Source organism: Manis javanica, chromosome 4, assembly GCF_040802235.1.
Source record: "Manis javanica isolate MJ-LG chromosome 4, MJ_LKY, whole genome shotgun sequence".
Classification (NCBI taxonomy): domain Eukaryota; kingdom Metazoa; phylum Chordata; class Mammalia; order Pholidota; family Manidae; genus Manis; species Manis javanica.
In genome coordinates, this window is record NC_133159.1 from 166,357,902 (window position 1) to 166,373,873 (window position 15,972).

The following is a 15,972-nucleotide window of genomic DNA, read 5'->3' on the forward strand; positions in this document are numbered from 1 at the left end:
GAAAGCAGGAAAAAGAAAACAAAAAATAAATACTATAAGCAACGTATTTACCACAGCTAAAGTTAAAAAGACTGACCATACCTAGTATTGACAAGGAGGTAGAGAAACTGGTACTCTCATACACTACCGATGGCGGAACATAAAATAGTATAACCACTTTGGAAAACCGTTTGTCAGTTTCTTACAACTTAAACACATACCTACTATATGATCCAGCCATTCTGCTCCTAGGCATTTACTCTAGAAGTGAAACCATATGACTATAAACTCACTTGCACATAAATGTTCTTAACAATTTGTAATAGCCCAAACCGGGAAACAACACAAATGACCATCAGCAGGTTTACGAATAAAAGGATTGTGGTATACTGATACAATGGAGTATTATTCAGCAATAATAGGTACAGCATGAATGAATCTTAATTAGGCTGAATGGAAGAACTCAGGCAAAAGGAGCACATACTGTAGGATTCCTTCTATATAAAATCCTAGGAAATGCAAACTACTCTATATAATGACAGAAAGCAGATCAGTAGTTGCCTTGGTATGAGCTGGGGTGCAGGGAGGGAAGAGAAGATTACAAAGGAGTAGCAGGAGGAAATTTTTGGGTAAGATGGCTATGTTCATTCTCTTGATTGTAGTGATGGCTTTACAAGTACATACATACGTCGAAACCCACTAAACTGTCACCTTAGGTATGTGTAACTTGTTATGTCAATTATTATTTCAATAAAGCTGCTAAAAAATAAGATAAAATAAATACTTTTTCAGATATACAAGTTTTAAGAAGTCATCCTCAGCAAGCCAGCACTATAGGGAGTGTTTAAGTCTTTCACGCAAAAGAAAAATGACTTCAGATGGAAATTTAATATACACAAAGCAATAAAGAACACATAAATATAAGACATCTGACAACTTTTCTTATTTTAAAAAATCTTTAAAAAAGACAAAGAGCTGTTTAAAGCAAAAATGGTAACAAGTTCTTGTGGGATTTATATTTTTTATACATCCTTCTTTTTACACAGAGGTAAAAGTATGAAAACAAAACCACAAAAGGCTGAGGGAAAGGAAACGGAAATATGCTGTTGTAAGGTTATTATTAGACAAGAAGTGGTTTAATATTACTGGAATACACACCATAAGTTAAAAATGGATACAGTAAACCCAAAATGCACTACTAAAATAACAAAAAATGGTATATCTAATAAGCCAACAAAGTAGAAAACAAGGAATCACAGAAAATAGATGAGACAAAGAGAAAACAAAGACAGTAGACTTAAATCCAACCACATTAATCATAATAAATGTGAATGGCCTAAATATTCCAGTTAAAAGGCAGAGATTGTCAGACCTCTGGCTTAAATAAACAAGATCCAACTATACTTGCTGTCCGTAAGAAACACACTTTAAATACAAAGCCACAAAGCAATTAAAAGCAAAACTATGGACAATGATGTAACATACTAACAGTAATCATAAGAAAACAGGAATAACTACATATTAATATCAGATAAAGTGGATTTCAGAGCAAGGAATATTACCTGAATTAAAGAAGGTCCTTTCATGATGATAAAGGGGTCAATTAATCAATAGAACATAAAATCCCTTTATACACACACACACATGAACAGCACTTCAAAAAAGACACAACGAAGAGGAGCAACAGACAAATTAACAATAGCTGGAGGTTTCAACACCCCTCATTCAACAGTTCATAGAACAAATACAGAAAAAATAAGTAAACATGTAAAGGATAGACAATATTGTCAACTATTTAGAGTATACTCCACCCAACAGCAAAAGAACTCATTTTTTTTTTCAAGGGCACAGAACATTTAGTTACTCTGGTCTAGCAAACTGGCATAAGTTGGTCCAACAGATTAGTTTAATGCCAGTCTTTTTTTCTTTTTTGACTATGCTGTATTTTCTTAATTCCAATATCTAGTAAGCCACCAACCTATGAATTATTATCTCATGATGCTCTCAAATACACCATGTACATCTGAATCTGGGTATCTAAAACAGAATTGAAAACTACCTTAATGGCTAATGATGATGATGAGTTGTGAATCAATTAAGGTAATATCCACATGGGAGAACATTTTACATACCAAAAGCCTCTTCATACCACCTATCTACCAAAACTGCTCTTGCCACTGGAAACTTCTACACTGCCAAATGCAATGGTCAGTTTTCTTACTCAGCCTTTTGACTGATCACTCCTCCCACTGAAATACTTCTGAGAAATACTGAGAGTTTCTGAGAAATACTTCTATTCACTGAGTGATTTAGTGAACTTGAATCTCTGCTCATTGACTTGCCTCCAATTTACATTGCCTTTCCACAATTTCATACCTGGAAAAATTTCCATCCTTTAAAATCTAGATGAAAGGTCACTTCAAGTTTCATTGATCTCAAGTAATCTTCTCCCCAGAAGCCCCCTAATAATTTTCATTCTACCAATATCAGGACTTAATCTATTAACTCATCATTAGTGGTAATGGTTTCTGATGCTGGAATGTGAGTTTCTTAAGGGGAAAGTCTGTGTTTTTTAAATTTTGAGCCCCTAAGCACCCAGTATGTTGCTCCGAACACAAGCACTCAATGAACATGTGCTATATTAAACAGAAGGTATGAATGAACTGTAGGAAGGAGAAAATATAAAACATACTCACTAATAGTCGTATTTTAGGACATAATACAATGACTGGTATAAAAGTACAAAATATGAAAATACTCAGAGAAGAGAAAGACACTAATTCCTATGAATTAAGAAGTATAAACTGTCAATTATACCTCAATAAAGCTGGGGAGGGAGGGAGTATAATCTTACTGCAGAAGACAAGTGGGTCTCTGAAGGATGGTTCTGAAGGATAGCTTCACCAGGCTGAGCTGGGGCAGAAAGTAGAGGCAAGGGAGATGGAGAAAACAGAGTGAAAAGTTGCACAAGAACGCTCTGAGACTGTAACATGATGGAGGATGTTTGGAACTAGTTGTAGGGAGGGCTGAACAGGAAAGCCTAAGACCAGTTTGCTGAGGGCCTTAGCACACCATGGACCCTGAAATTAAAGCCTGTGAAGTAATGATGAGTAAATGTTGTACAGATATAGTCCACAGACCACTTTCACCAGAATTATCCAGAGCGCATGTTGAAAATGCCCATTCCTGGGTCCTACTTATCCAACTCCCACTCCCAGGGCTACTGAATCAGAATTTAGCTGATCTTCTATGATTAGTCATTTAAGTTGTTTATAATAGTTTGTTATACTTGTAACTTCATGTACATCCCCATTTATAGACTTAGGATAAATTCCTAAAACTTCTGGGTCAACAGTTGTATGATTGTGAAGAGTATGAGAATGCTCGTTTCCTCACTCTCTCAATGGCTTTTAATACCTTTTTAAAAAACAAGGCTTGAGTTAGATTCTGAGTTTAAACTGTAAGAAGTTTTAGATTATCACTAATTATTAGGGAAATGCAACTAAAAAACAATGAGATACAACCTCCTACCCATCAGGATGGTTATTGCAAAAAAAAGAAATAAAGGAAGAAAGAAAGAAATAAAGAAAGAAAGAAACTAACAAATGCTGACAATGCTATGGAGAAACGGTCCTTGTTGTGCACTGCTGGTGAGAATACAAAATGTTGCAGCCGCTGCAGAAAACGGTCTGTACAATTTCCTCAAAATGTTAAACACAGAATGACCGTATAATCCAGCAATTATACTTCTGGATATATATTCAAAAGAAATGAAAGTAGGGACATAAACAGATATTTGCACAACTATGTTTATAGTAGAATTATTCAAAATAGCCAAAAGGTAGAAGCAACCCAAGTATGTCCACTGACAGATGAATAAACAAAATATGGTATATACATACAATGGAATATTATTCAGCCTTAAGAGGAAGGAAATTCTGACATACTACATGGATGAACCTTGAAGACATTATGCTAAGTGAAAGAAGTCAGTCACAAAAGGACAAATATGATATGATTCCACTTATATGAGGTACCTAAGTAGTCAAATTAATATATACAGAAAGTAAAATGGTGACTGCCAGGGGCTAGGAGGAGTGGAGAGCCTGTGTAATGGGGACAGAGCTTCAGCTGGGAAAATAAGAAAGCTCTGGAAATGGATGGTGATGATGGCTGCACAACACCATAAATGTACTTAATGCCACAGAACTATATGTTTTAAAAACGGTTAGAATGGTGATTTTTTAATGTATATTTTATCATAATAAAAAAGTAAAAAAATTTTGGACTAAAATAATTTCATGTAATTAGTATTTACCTACCATCAAGAAGTTTGCAATACAGTAGTTTAAAGGAAATTTACAAACACTTTTAAAAAACTGTAGTTGTATCAAGAGGCATTTAATGTATAGTTATATATCCTATGCAATGGAAGACAAGAGAAAGGCACTGAGTCATCTGTTAAAGTATAAGCATATTTTATAATACAGTGACTTACCAGTGAAATGCCTTAGTTTCCAGTTTATCTAATTAATTTTTTCCATTACAATCTCTTTACTATAATGTTGGCCACAGAAACACTGTTAATCCAAAAATATAGCTTTCATAGATGTCTTTGGAAAACTCTAATAATAGACTCATGAAAAAAAAACTCGCAACAGTTTTAGATCAACTAAAAAAACCCATAACCTGTCCCTTGTCAATTTTTAATGCTTACTAAGCTAAAAAAAACAGGAAATTAAAAAATTTAAAATAAGTAGTGCTATTATAAATGGTTTGCAAATACAACAACCAAGTCCAAACGGATCAGAGCTGAGTTTTAATCTACTAAGACAGAGCAAGCACTAATCTAGGGGCCAAGATATTTTAAAAGGTGCTTCAGAAATAAGCATTTCTATTTTTTCATTTGTGGCAACTATCAGATGATTTCTAAGGTCTAACCCTTCTCTTAACATTTCATGAAAACTACCTCAGCTGGAGCAAAATTTATAAAACAACCAACAAATTAGGTAGAATAAGACCTTCTAGGAAAAGGAAAGAAGCAAAGTAGGAGCAGTGAAATTAAACAATGGTTAAGATGCCCAATTTTCAAAGACATTTCCCAAACAGTCATCTTAGAAAACTTGTGATTAAACTAAACTAAAAAATTTCAATATTGACTCACCATGATTCTGAAGTATTAACTATCTGGGCATTATGAACTGAGCAATCCACTAAGAATCATGCTAGTGACTCACACTCCTGAATGAGACTGCTTTATGTGCAGAAACAAGGAATCAATTAAAGGGTTTACAATGAAGATTTGTTTAACTGGAACGTTTTAAGTGGAAATTAATTCTGCATGAGTGATAATAGATGTTTAATAACTAGCTAGTGACAATTTCTAAGCAAAAGCATTATGGTAGCTAAATAGCAAACAGTAATCTATGTATTACAAACATGAAAACAACTTGCTTTCAAAAGAACTCTTGGTTATGGACAATATTTGAGAAACACCAAATATAATTTGTTGTGAATGAAATTATAAAACCTAATGGAGAGAAAGTAGTTTGAAATATTGGCTCTATTAACCAACAAGGAAACAAAATACACCATTATGGGTCCAAGTGTCAATTTGTGCTGGCAGAAAGCCATTCTCTTTGAATGTTAGAACCTTTTGGAACCAGCTGGAGAAGTATAGGGAACCTGGGATAATGCATTCATTTACAATGCATCTTAAGTGGTACCATTTTCGTGTAAAAAAGGACAATACTGGTACACTTGTCCAAAACAGCCTGAGATTAAGTCAAATCAACTGTCTGAACAATGGTCAATCCAGGAGAATGAACATGTCTAAGTCAAAATAAAAATCAATTTATAACATTTCCAGTATGACTAGATTCACAATACAAAATTTGCAAAAAAACTTATCATACATGAAGATGAGGGTGATCTTGTATAACCTTTCTGGAAGGCACTGTGGTAATATTTATCAGGAACTTTAAAATGTTTTTGCCATCTGAGCAGTAATTCCACATCTAGTAATTTATCTTAAATGCCCAATAAGAGCACTTTACATAATTTATTATATAACCTCTATAATGAAATCATTATAAATTTTGTTTAGAACAGAGATCACAAAATTCAAAGGTACAATTATAGAGACAAAAAGATTAGTGGTTGCCTAGTCCTGAAAGGCACTAGGGGAGTCCTGAAAGGACTAGGGGAGAATAGGGAGTGACTGCTAATAGGTATGGGGTTTCTTTCTGGGGGAATGAAAATATAGGACCTAAAATTAAATGGTGGTGATGGCTACAGAACCCTGGGAATATATAAAAACACTGAACTGTATACTTTAAATAGATGAACTGTATTTGTGTGAATTATAATTCAATAAAGCTGTTGAAGACATTTTTTAAATGTCTAGATACCAGTGAGGTGGTACAAGTAACTGAAACACAAAAATGGGGCTTGCAGAATACACAGTAACAAAAGGGGGACTACTGCTTAGTACTTACAACTGTGAGAATTAGCAGCCTGACATATCTTTCAAAAGTAGCCTTCAACTTGGATTTTTATGTGAAGTCTGATTTTTTAAATTAAATTTTATCTAAGTATAAAATACCTATAGCAAGGTGCACAAATGTAAGTGTGCAACTCAATGACTTTTCAAACCAAACACACCCATGTAATCAGCACTGAAATGAAAACAGAACAAAACATTACCAGCCACCCAGAGCTACCATCATACCCCTTCCTACCCAATGGAAACCACCAGCCTTACCTCCAACAGCATAGATTAGTCTAGCCCAGTACCAGCTTTGGCACTACTGACATCCTGGATAATTCTTTGTTGTGGAAGACTGTCCTGTGCACTGTAGGCTGTTCTGCAGCATCCCTGGCCTCTTCCAGTTGTGACAACCAAAGATGTCTCCAGACATTGCCAAATGCTCCTTGGGGAACAATATCATACACATTGGGACACACTGGTTTAACCTATTCTTGAACTTTGTATTGATGGAATCATATAGAATGGACTTTCTTGTATTAGAATCATAAAGAATATACTCTTTTGTGTCTGCCTTCTTTTGTTAAACATCTTTTGAGAGTCACCAATGTTGACACATTTAGCTCTCTACTCTCCTCATTCTTTTTGCTTTATTATATTGCCATTGTGTGAATATACAACAATCTAACCATTCTATGGCTGATGGGCATTTGAGTAGTTTCCAGTTTGAGGCTATCATGAATAATGCTACTATGAAAAGTCCATATAAATCTTCTGGTAAATATATGTATGCATTTCTATTGAATACCTACAAGCAGAAGTGCTAGTCATAGGGTTCACATGTGTCAGCTTTAGTAGATCACTACTTTTCCAAAGGGGATTGTATCAATCTATACTCCTACCTGTCTCCTTTTTCTTTTTCATGTTGGCAACTAAAAGAAAAAAACATAAATAATATTGAGCCAGATATTTTGTTGACTGAACAAAACCTGCCAATTTGTGACCTGTTTTAAAAGAATACTTCATTATGTGGGAAAATGCTCATATACAGTAAAAAGACGAAACAAACAAAAAAGCCCACAACATAATATGGCTGAGTGGAAATACACCAACATTAACAGTAGCCTATGGATAATTTCTGTTGTATTTGCCTTTCAGTATTTCCTATAATAAACATGTAATGATGGAGTTGGCAAAGCTTTCCTATGCAACAAAAGCCCCAAGAGAAATTTATAAAGCAGGTCGGGGTACAAATTTCATAATACTTGCACATATTCATAAAGAACTAATTAATGGATATACCACAAAAGCACAACTATTTCATGGAACCTTTGGTACAATTATTATACCCCCTTGCAATAAGAACTTACATAAAATTCCACTCCAGAGTAAAATACAGGATGGTGAGTCTAGAGGGTAATTTTTAATTTGTAAGAATACATCAAAAGATAGTAGCACTCTGATGTGATGTCTTCTATAGCAGCTCAATATCATAATGCTGTCCTCATTCCTTTAGAGACTCACTATAAAGTGGCCCACAGGCAACACAGTAAATGAAAACATACCGAATATTCCCTGGAATACATACTTGCTACTGATACCTGCTGGTTATTGAATATCTGATATTGAGTATTTGGAAGGAGTTATCTTTATTTGAGAAAATGATTATTAAAAGAGCCACCAAAAACTTACCAGTTTCCATTGTAAGTGAATTCTATTAAATGTGTATCTGACATGTGAAAATGTTACAAACTCCTACTTCCTATCCTAACCCCTAACCACTCCACTTCATTTTCTGTCCTTCATATCAAGGGTTCTTCTGCTGGGATAAGAATATGCCCATGAGATTCAATCCAAACCCAAAAGATATTACATCCCAGACAGAAAATGCTAAATGTTAACATATTGCCCTAAATGGATTTTTTTAAACCAAAATATGTTACTTTAAGATTTTTTTAGATTAGCTAAACTAGGAATCTAAAACCACTATTCTAAACACTGATCTTATCACCATTTGCCTATATCAAGAAACTATGTCGATATGTACATAATTTCAAACACAAAGGCAAAAAAGTTTCTGAGGCAAAATAAATTAAAGGTGGTAGGAAATAAAGCTACTCTTAAGAACTTTTTATCTGGGGTTCCAAATGGTAAGGTTGCTTTAAATTTTCATTGAACTAATAACCATAAATAACGGGTAACCAAAGTAAATCTTTCCCACAGAATGCTTTATAAGCTATGTACATATAATTTCCCTCTCAGAATATACCTCAAATCATAAACATTTTTCCATTCTCTTTTCTCCTGAGTTCAAGTATAATAGAACAGACACACTCCCAAATTTCTAATAATTTTTCCAAACTCAGAAAAAAAGCTGTCCTTTCCAAGTGAATCTGAGAAGTGCACATCTGCTTGAATTGCTCAATCTGTAATAAATACAAAGCTTTCACTCTGAATAATATGAACATCTACAACTGAATTGGAATGTGAGGTCAAAGCAAGCTATTTGAGTTGGACACACAAACAACAGATTCCCTTTCAGAAAACACTATATAGTCACTAAAGCATTTTCTATACGAATCTAGGTCTTTTAAAAATAGATCCCAAGAACTAACACTGCTGTACTGACATTATAAGCTTAAAAAATCATTATCTTAAGAAAAAAAAACCAAACACCTTTATCATCCAAATCTTCCATATAACACAGTTAGTTCAAAGGTGCATACACTACGGTAAAAGAAATGTTAAGAGATTGGGAGTAGGTTGGTAGTCTCCAATTTTTAGAGTCTGAGGACCTTTATAAATAGCAAAAGATTTCCTGGAGCCTTAAATAATAGTGGCTGTGCATTTATTATCTGTCTTTGGAAAAAAACACATAATGATAAGACTCTACCATAAACTAGTAAAGCTTAAAAATAAATCAGTAGTTTATCATAACATCATCCTCATAAAAATTTGAAAAGGTCAAACATATTTGTTAAGACATTACTTATACAGTTTACAGATACTACTTGAATAGATACGCAGGTTAACTTTCAACTATTCTGCAGTGGCCCATTGTTTGACACCACAGTATGAAGCTAGTATCCTTATTTTACTGAAAATCATGGTGATTTGCTTAAGATCACACAACTAGTTGTAACACAACTTAGACCTAATGACCTTTTTACTATATTATGTTTGGTATTTAATTTTATTTTATGACCACACAGAAAGTCACTGAAAAAGTTGATAGCAATATAACTGAAGAAAAGGTCCCATTTAAAATAGCAGTAAGTAGACAAAATACTTAGGAATAAGCCTAACAAGAAACATACAAGATTTAAATGAAGAATACTTAAAAATACTTTATGAAAGAACATGAAAGAATTAAAATACTTCAAAGATTTAAATAATTCCATGTTCTTGGATATAAAAGCCATTATAAGATACTAGTTATCCCTAAGCTAATCTAAAATGTAATGAAATTTGATTTCTGAAAATGCCAAAAAGATTTCTTTGGGACCAAACTGATTCTAAATTTAATGTGAAATAATAAATAGTAAGAATGGGAAATTTCTGAAGAGTAACAAGAGCATACAAGCTCTCTAGATATACATTATAAAGCTATAATAATTTTAAAATATAAAATTGGCAACAAGATGAACAGAATGGAACAGAATAGAAAGGCAAGAAGATCTAAATACATATGGAAATTTAATGTATGATGGGTTGGCATTTTAAATCAATGGGAAAAAAAGGGAATATTCAATGAATGAACTACTATAGGTACCTATCTGGAAAAAAATTAAAAATAAGTTGGATCTTTAAACCATATGGATCTAAGATTTAAAATTAAAAATAAAACAATAAAAGATGAAAACATGGACTTTTCTTCTTAATCTGAGCAGAAAAGACGTTTCTAAAATGACACGAAACTAGAGGACAAATGAAAGAAACAACAAATTCAATCCTAGAAGATACAATTTCTGGAAAGCAAAAGAAAACCCAAAACAAAATTGTATACAACTCAAAAGAGACACTAAACGATAAAATTATTTGCAATTCTTAGAAATAGCTAATTTATAAAGAGCTCTAAGATCAAGAATAAAAAGACCACCAAGTAAAAAATGTACAAATGGACATGAAGAAAAATATAATGTGAGAAGATATTCAATACCATGTGATTAAAACCTTAAAAATTAAAATTAAATTAATATACTACCTTTCATTTGTAATTCTTTTCAATTGGAAAAGATTAAGAAGTGATGGGGGATAAACTGGCACAACGTCTTTAAGAGACATACAGGAATACCCAATAAAATAGAAAATGCACATGCCTTTTGACCTAGCAATCCTCATTCCCAATATCTAACAAATATGCTCACATACAAAAGAATGTGCAAGAACATTAACTGCAGCACTGTTGATAATGGGCTGGAAACAATTTAGAAGTATACCAGTAAAGGACTGGGTAAAGGACAAGTAAAGGTCTTACAGCAGATATAGTAACCAAGAAGAATGAGACAGTTTTATCTGTAATGATATGAAACAAACTAAGATGTGTTAGTGGAAAATGAAGACTGTAGAACTGTGTGTATAGCATGCTACTACTTATGTATGTGTCTGGGATAATATGGAGTGTATGGATATCTACAGAATTCACAAAAAATGGTGGTATATGGTTGCTCTGGCAGAAAAAAACTAGTGACTTAAGTGAGAGAAGAGAATAAATGAAGACTTCTTTTCACTGTATACTCTTTTATATACTTTAGGATTTTGTACTACTTAATATATTACCTACTCCAAACAATTGTTTTAAAAAGTCAACAAAGTGAAACACTCAAGTATAAAACTGTCAACACCAGTGTTAATGTTTAACTGTTTAAGTTTCTTGGGACATTAATTATACTGACCATTCGCTCAGCAAATGTGAAGGAATTAAAATTCCTAAGTACAATATATGAAAGAAAAAACCTTATCTTAATTTCTCTATTCCATCTGATAGCTTGCCCAAATAAGCCTAGCTGCCATTACTTTCCTGAGAGGTAAGAATTTTGTACACTATACCATGTGCATACTATACCATAGGTGAACACTGTATATCTGGTCTATTCGAACGACATAAGACTGATTAGGCCATGGCTATTAGTAAGTTCACATCAGTAAATATTTACTAAGGACCTAGTACTATACTGTCATGTAAGACCAATTAACACAAAAGCAACACACAATAAATTCAAGTTGGTGGTTACCTCTGGTAAGGAGGACTTAGGAAAAGGTGGCCTGACTAGGATGAGAAGAGTAGAGGTGGAGAAAACTGCAAAAGTCTGGCTTCAGTAAATTGTTGATAGAACTACTTAAATGAAATGGTACAGTGAAGGTCTAAGTTTGGAGCCAAGATCAAGAGTTTGGTCTGGGCAATTCAATTTAAAGAACTATCTAAATTGAGCAGGCAGATGGAAACAGAAAAGGTGTCTTAACCACTGAAAGGAAAGGAGCAACACATAGCAATTCACCGGAGAGTTCCCCTTTATTAGGGAAAGGTGCTGGGTTATATAGGAGGGGGCATGAATTGATTGAGGTGTCACTTCTACGGGGCTGGTGGCTGTTGGCTAGGTGCTGGGATTGGGAGGGGGGCGAGAGGTGATTGGGCTTCAGGTGGCGCCTGCGGGAACTGAGGACCCCGAAGAGAAGCCGGAAGTTTGCCATCTTACTGGTGGGGACCCTTCATTCCCCCCTTTCTCCTCTATGGGTTTGTGGACGTTGCTTTCTCTCTGGCTGCTTCCTGCTGAACAGGGGCGGAGAAGGGAGTGAGGGCTTGAGGATTGGGAGGAAAGGGTTGATAGGACTCCCCACAGTAAGGACGAGTAGATGTGGACTTCTTCAGGTTTGGAAATCAATGAAGGTTCCCTGTAACCATAGGTTGGCCAAGAGGATATGGGTGTCAGGAGCCAGGCGTCTGCGGCTATTGTTTCCAGGAACAGTTTCCAGTGGAGAGAGGGGTCCATCTCAGCGTGTGGTGAGGAGGTCACGTGAGGGTGAGGGATCTTCTGTGGCCAGAAGCTGGTAGTTCCTGAGTAAAAGCTGGTAGAAAGCTTGATTAGAGATTTTTCCGACTTGGGATTTGATGAACTTTATTATACAGGGTAAGAAGAGACAGGCGAGAAGAATGATTATTATGGGGCCTGCAATGGGCCAGAGCCAGGTGAGGAGGGGGTTTGTTAGTATTGACGAGAATGGGTTGGAATTGGAAGCAGAGTGGAGACTGGAGGCAAGGTCGGTGAGTTTGGTAATGTCAGTTTCTACAATGCCAGATTCGTTGATGTAATAGCAGCACTCTTCCCAGAGGAAGACGCAGGTGCCGCCCTTCTCGGCTGTAAGCAGATCTAGGGCCCGCCGGTTTTGAAGGGTGACTTTAGCTAGCGAAGTGACCTGTCTTTGGAGAGAGGCTAGAGAATCGGCAGTGGATGTCAGGGCTCCCTCAAGTTTGGCGTTGAGATCTCTAACTGCCTATAGAGAGTGACCCAAGGCTTCTCCCGAAAACCCTGCCCCAATGGCTGAGGTGATCAAAGAGCTACTGACCATGATGGGAAGGAAAGCAGCTCTTTTTGTGCGCGAGGGCAAGGGAGGTTGGAGCTCAAGAAATTCTGCCATGCTGTAAAGTGTTAACTGTGGGATTAGGGTGACGAGAATGCAGGGTGTATCGGAGTTGAGAGGCAGTGAGTTGAAAAGACTGCTATTACACTAAAAGAAGTGTCCCGGTTGCGTAAAAGTCTTAGAGCTGGAGGTAGGGGTGTAGATAGAGAGGCAGTGAAGTGCACTGGAGGGGGGGTGGAGTTGGGCTTACACAGTGGTGGATGGTGAGATTATCTGCGTATTCTGGTTCCCATAGGGGTATGTCTGCCAGGGGGCAGAGGGGTTGTCTTTCTGCATGGAAGGAGTAGTTGGAAATATTAAGGGGCACGGCAGCCAGCAGTGGGCGCTGTAGTGATGCGCACAAGAAACAACTGGCTGTGTTAAGGGTGTGGTTGAGAAAGATGGTGGTGTCCTGAATGAGCTGTAACGAAGAGTAGTGAATGAAGGGTCCCCACCAGTAAGATGGCAAACTTACGGCTTCTCTTCGGGGTCCTCAGTTCCCGCCGGCGCCACCTGAAGCCCAATCACCTCTCGCCCCCCTCCCAATCCCAGCACCTAGCCAACAGCCACCAGCCCCGTAGAAGTGACACCTCAATCAATTCATGCCCCCTCCTATATAACCCAGCACCTTTCCCTAATAAAGCGGAACTCTCCGGTGAATTGCTGCTATGTGTCGCTCCTTTCCTTTCAACCACAGACAAAAATTTGGGAATATTCAAAATGTATATGGTTAACTGAAGCCACAGAATGGATAACATTAGAGTGAGCTGAAAGGAAGAAGACTAAGGACCAAGACTTAGAACAGACCATCAGTTAAAGATCTGGTCTACCAGAGGAGTTGGAGGAAGCGGGGGAGGGGGAGGGGGGGAACCTGAAGGAACAGCCATTCTGGATGGGCATTAGGACTTAGAGGTCCAAGAATTAGTCAAAGGGAATTCCCCCCAAATAGAGTCCAGATCCACTTTACACTGAATATTCCCAAAATAAATGTTGTAACTCAGTTAAGTAACAATAAATTCAGTTAAAACTGATAAATCCTACAAGATGTAGATGAAAACAATCTTTGTAACTATGAGACTTGAACACAGTTTAGAAATCAGTGATGTATGAAGTTTATTCAGTTTCTATAGTAAAAAAACAAAAACTTACTGGGAAATCTTATACATTTCTTTTGTTTTAAAGATTTTAGATAATTTCTAGATTGCTAAACCTTTTTAAGCATGTTAAACTATAAGTATTCTAAGAGCAAAAACCAGAGTATTTATCTTTGAATCTTTAGCATCTAGTTCCGTGCCCAACATTAAGTACCTGACCAAAAAAAAAAATCACTGAATGAAAGAATGGCACCAGAACACTTTTGTGCAAATTGTGCTGCTACCACAGCAGTTTTTTCAGAACAAGCTTTAACTGAGGGCTCTTCTCATTCCACAGAACACTTACTTCCTTTAGAAATAAAATGCTATCTGCAAAGAGATCTCATCCTTAAGGGGAAAATCCTTTGGGCAACACATTCCACAGATCTGAATGATAAACCCGAGTGCTGTCAGCCACTGCAGTGTTTGCAAAACTCAAGTATGTACACCAGCCAGTGCTGAATGTCTAGTCATCGATTCTTGAGAGTTGTAGAATAGCAATGCTCAGATTTAACAGAATAGGTCCTTACTTCCACAAAAACTAAACTCACCAGTCTGAAAAACAACTGTTGGCATTTAGCTGTATTAACAGTTAAGAATTATATTCTCTGTATAATTTTCAGGATAATGATGTCAGCTAAAATCTGTTTTATATGTATAATATTCTCAAAGAAAATGGTCTATAAAAGCAAAAAAATTGAAAAGTAATTCCATTTTTCTTTGCCTAAATTTCTGTCTGATATTTTAGATAGGAGTCACACATTTCTATGCTACAAGAAAAGCACTAGTTCAGAAGTTATTATACCCCCAGTTGCACTTAACTATCCAAATTAAATTTTTTTAAGGAATATTAATTTATTTTGAAATGTGGAGCTTCAAATTAAAAAACCACAGCTTTGTGGAACTTCTCATTTTGCTATCAGCATGGAACAAACTATGTGTAGAGAATGATGCTCTGGATTTTAATTATATATTTGTATTCTAGGATCCCAATTACTGAATTGATGAGCTGGAGCTGGAGTGGGGTTTGGTGGGGTGCAGCTAATCAGAGACAGACCCTGTATCCCTTCCCTTAGGCTACTTTATATAACTGTGAAATAGGAATAAAAAATTCTTATTAAGGGAAAAAGCTGATGATAGGTTAACTTCCTATCCTATCATGGTAAGGTTAAATCCTTCCGATTAAAGGCTTAAATTCAATTCTACCTTTATGAATTACTAACACATCGAAAGTTATTGGGTCCTTTGCTCCTTTTTAAGAGCATCATGGCGGCTACCTTACAAGCAGAAAACCAATTTTAAAGTCACACAAACTAAAAAGACGCTGAAAGTGTTAACTTTTGAAATGATGTTTGAAATGCTTTGGAAAAGTGCCCAACAACTTAAAGTAGTAATATTAAACCATTACAGATCGGGATAAATTATAGGAGAACTTCCATATCCACATAACTTCTATGTATTCTCTCAAAATGTCCTGTCTGCAATACTCTCCTCATAAAGATCTAGCAAACACTAAGACAGATTAATTTTCCAAAGCTTTTACCTTTTACCCAAAACAGTTCATGTTTCTTCAGTTATGCCATTTTAAAGCACTCAAATCCAAAGCAACTGCGATATACAACTCTATGCTAAATAAATAAAAAACAAAGAACAAAACATCCCCCAAACCCCACAGCAAAGGTCAGAAGCTCTGGAATTAAGTTTATTTTTCTGCATCTTATTCTGAATAATACCTAAACCCTCCTTAGGAGGTAA

The 15,972-nt window shown here is 35.8% G+C and overlaps 1 protein-coding gene across 3 annotated transcripts in view; it reads right to left on the reverse strand.

The window, feature by feature from the left end:
- Window positions 1–15,972, reverse strand: part of GJC1 (gap junction protein gamma 1) — a 30,348-nt gene that overhangs the window by 12,431 nt on the left and 1,945 nt on the right. The gene's annotated exons all lie outside the window — the stretch shown is intronic.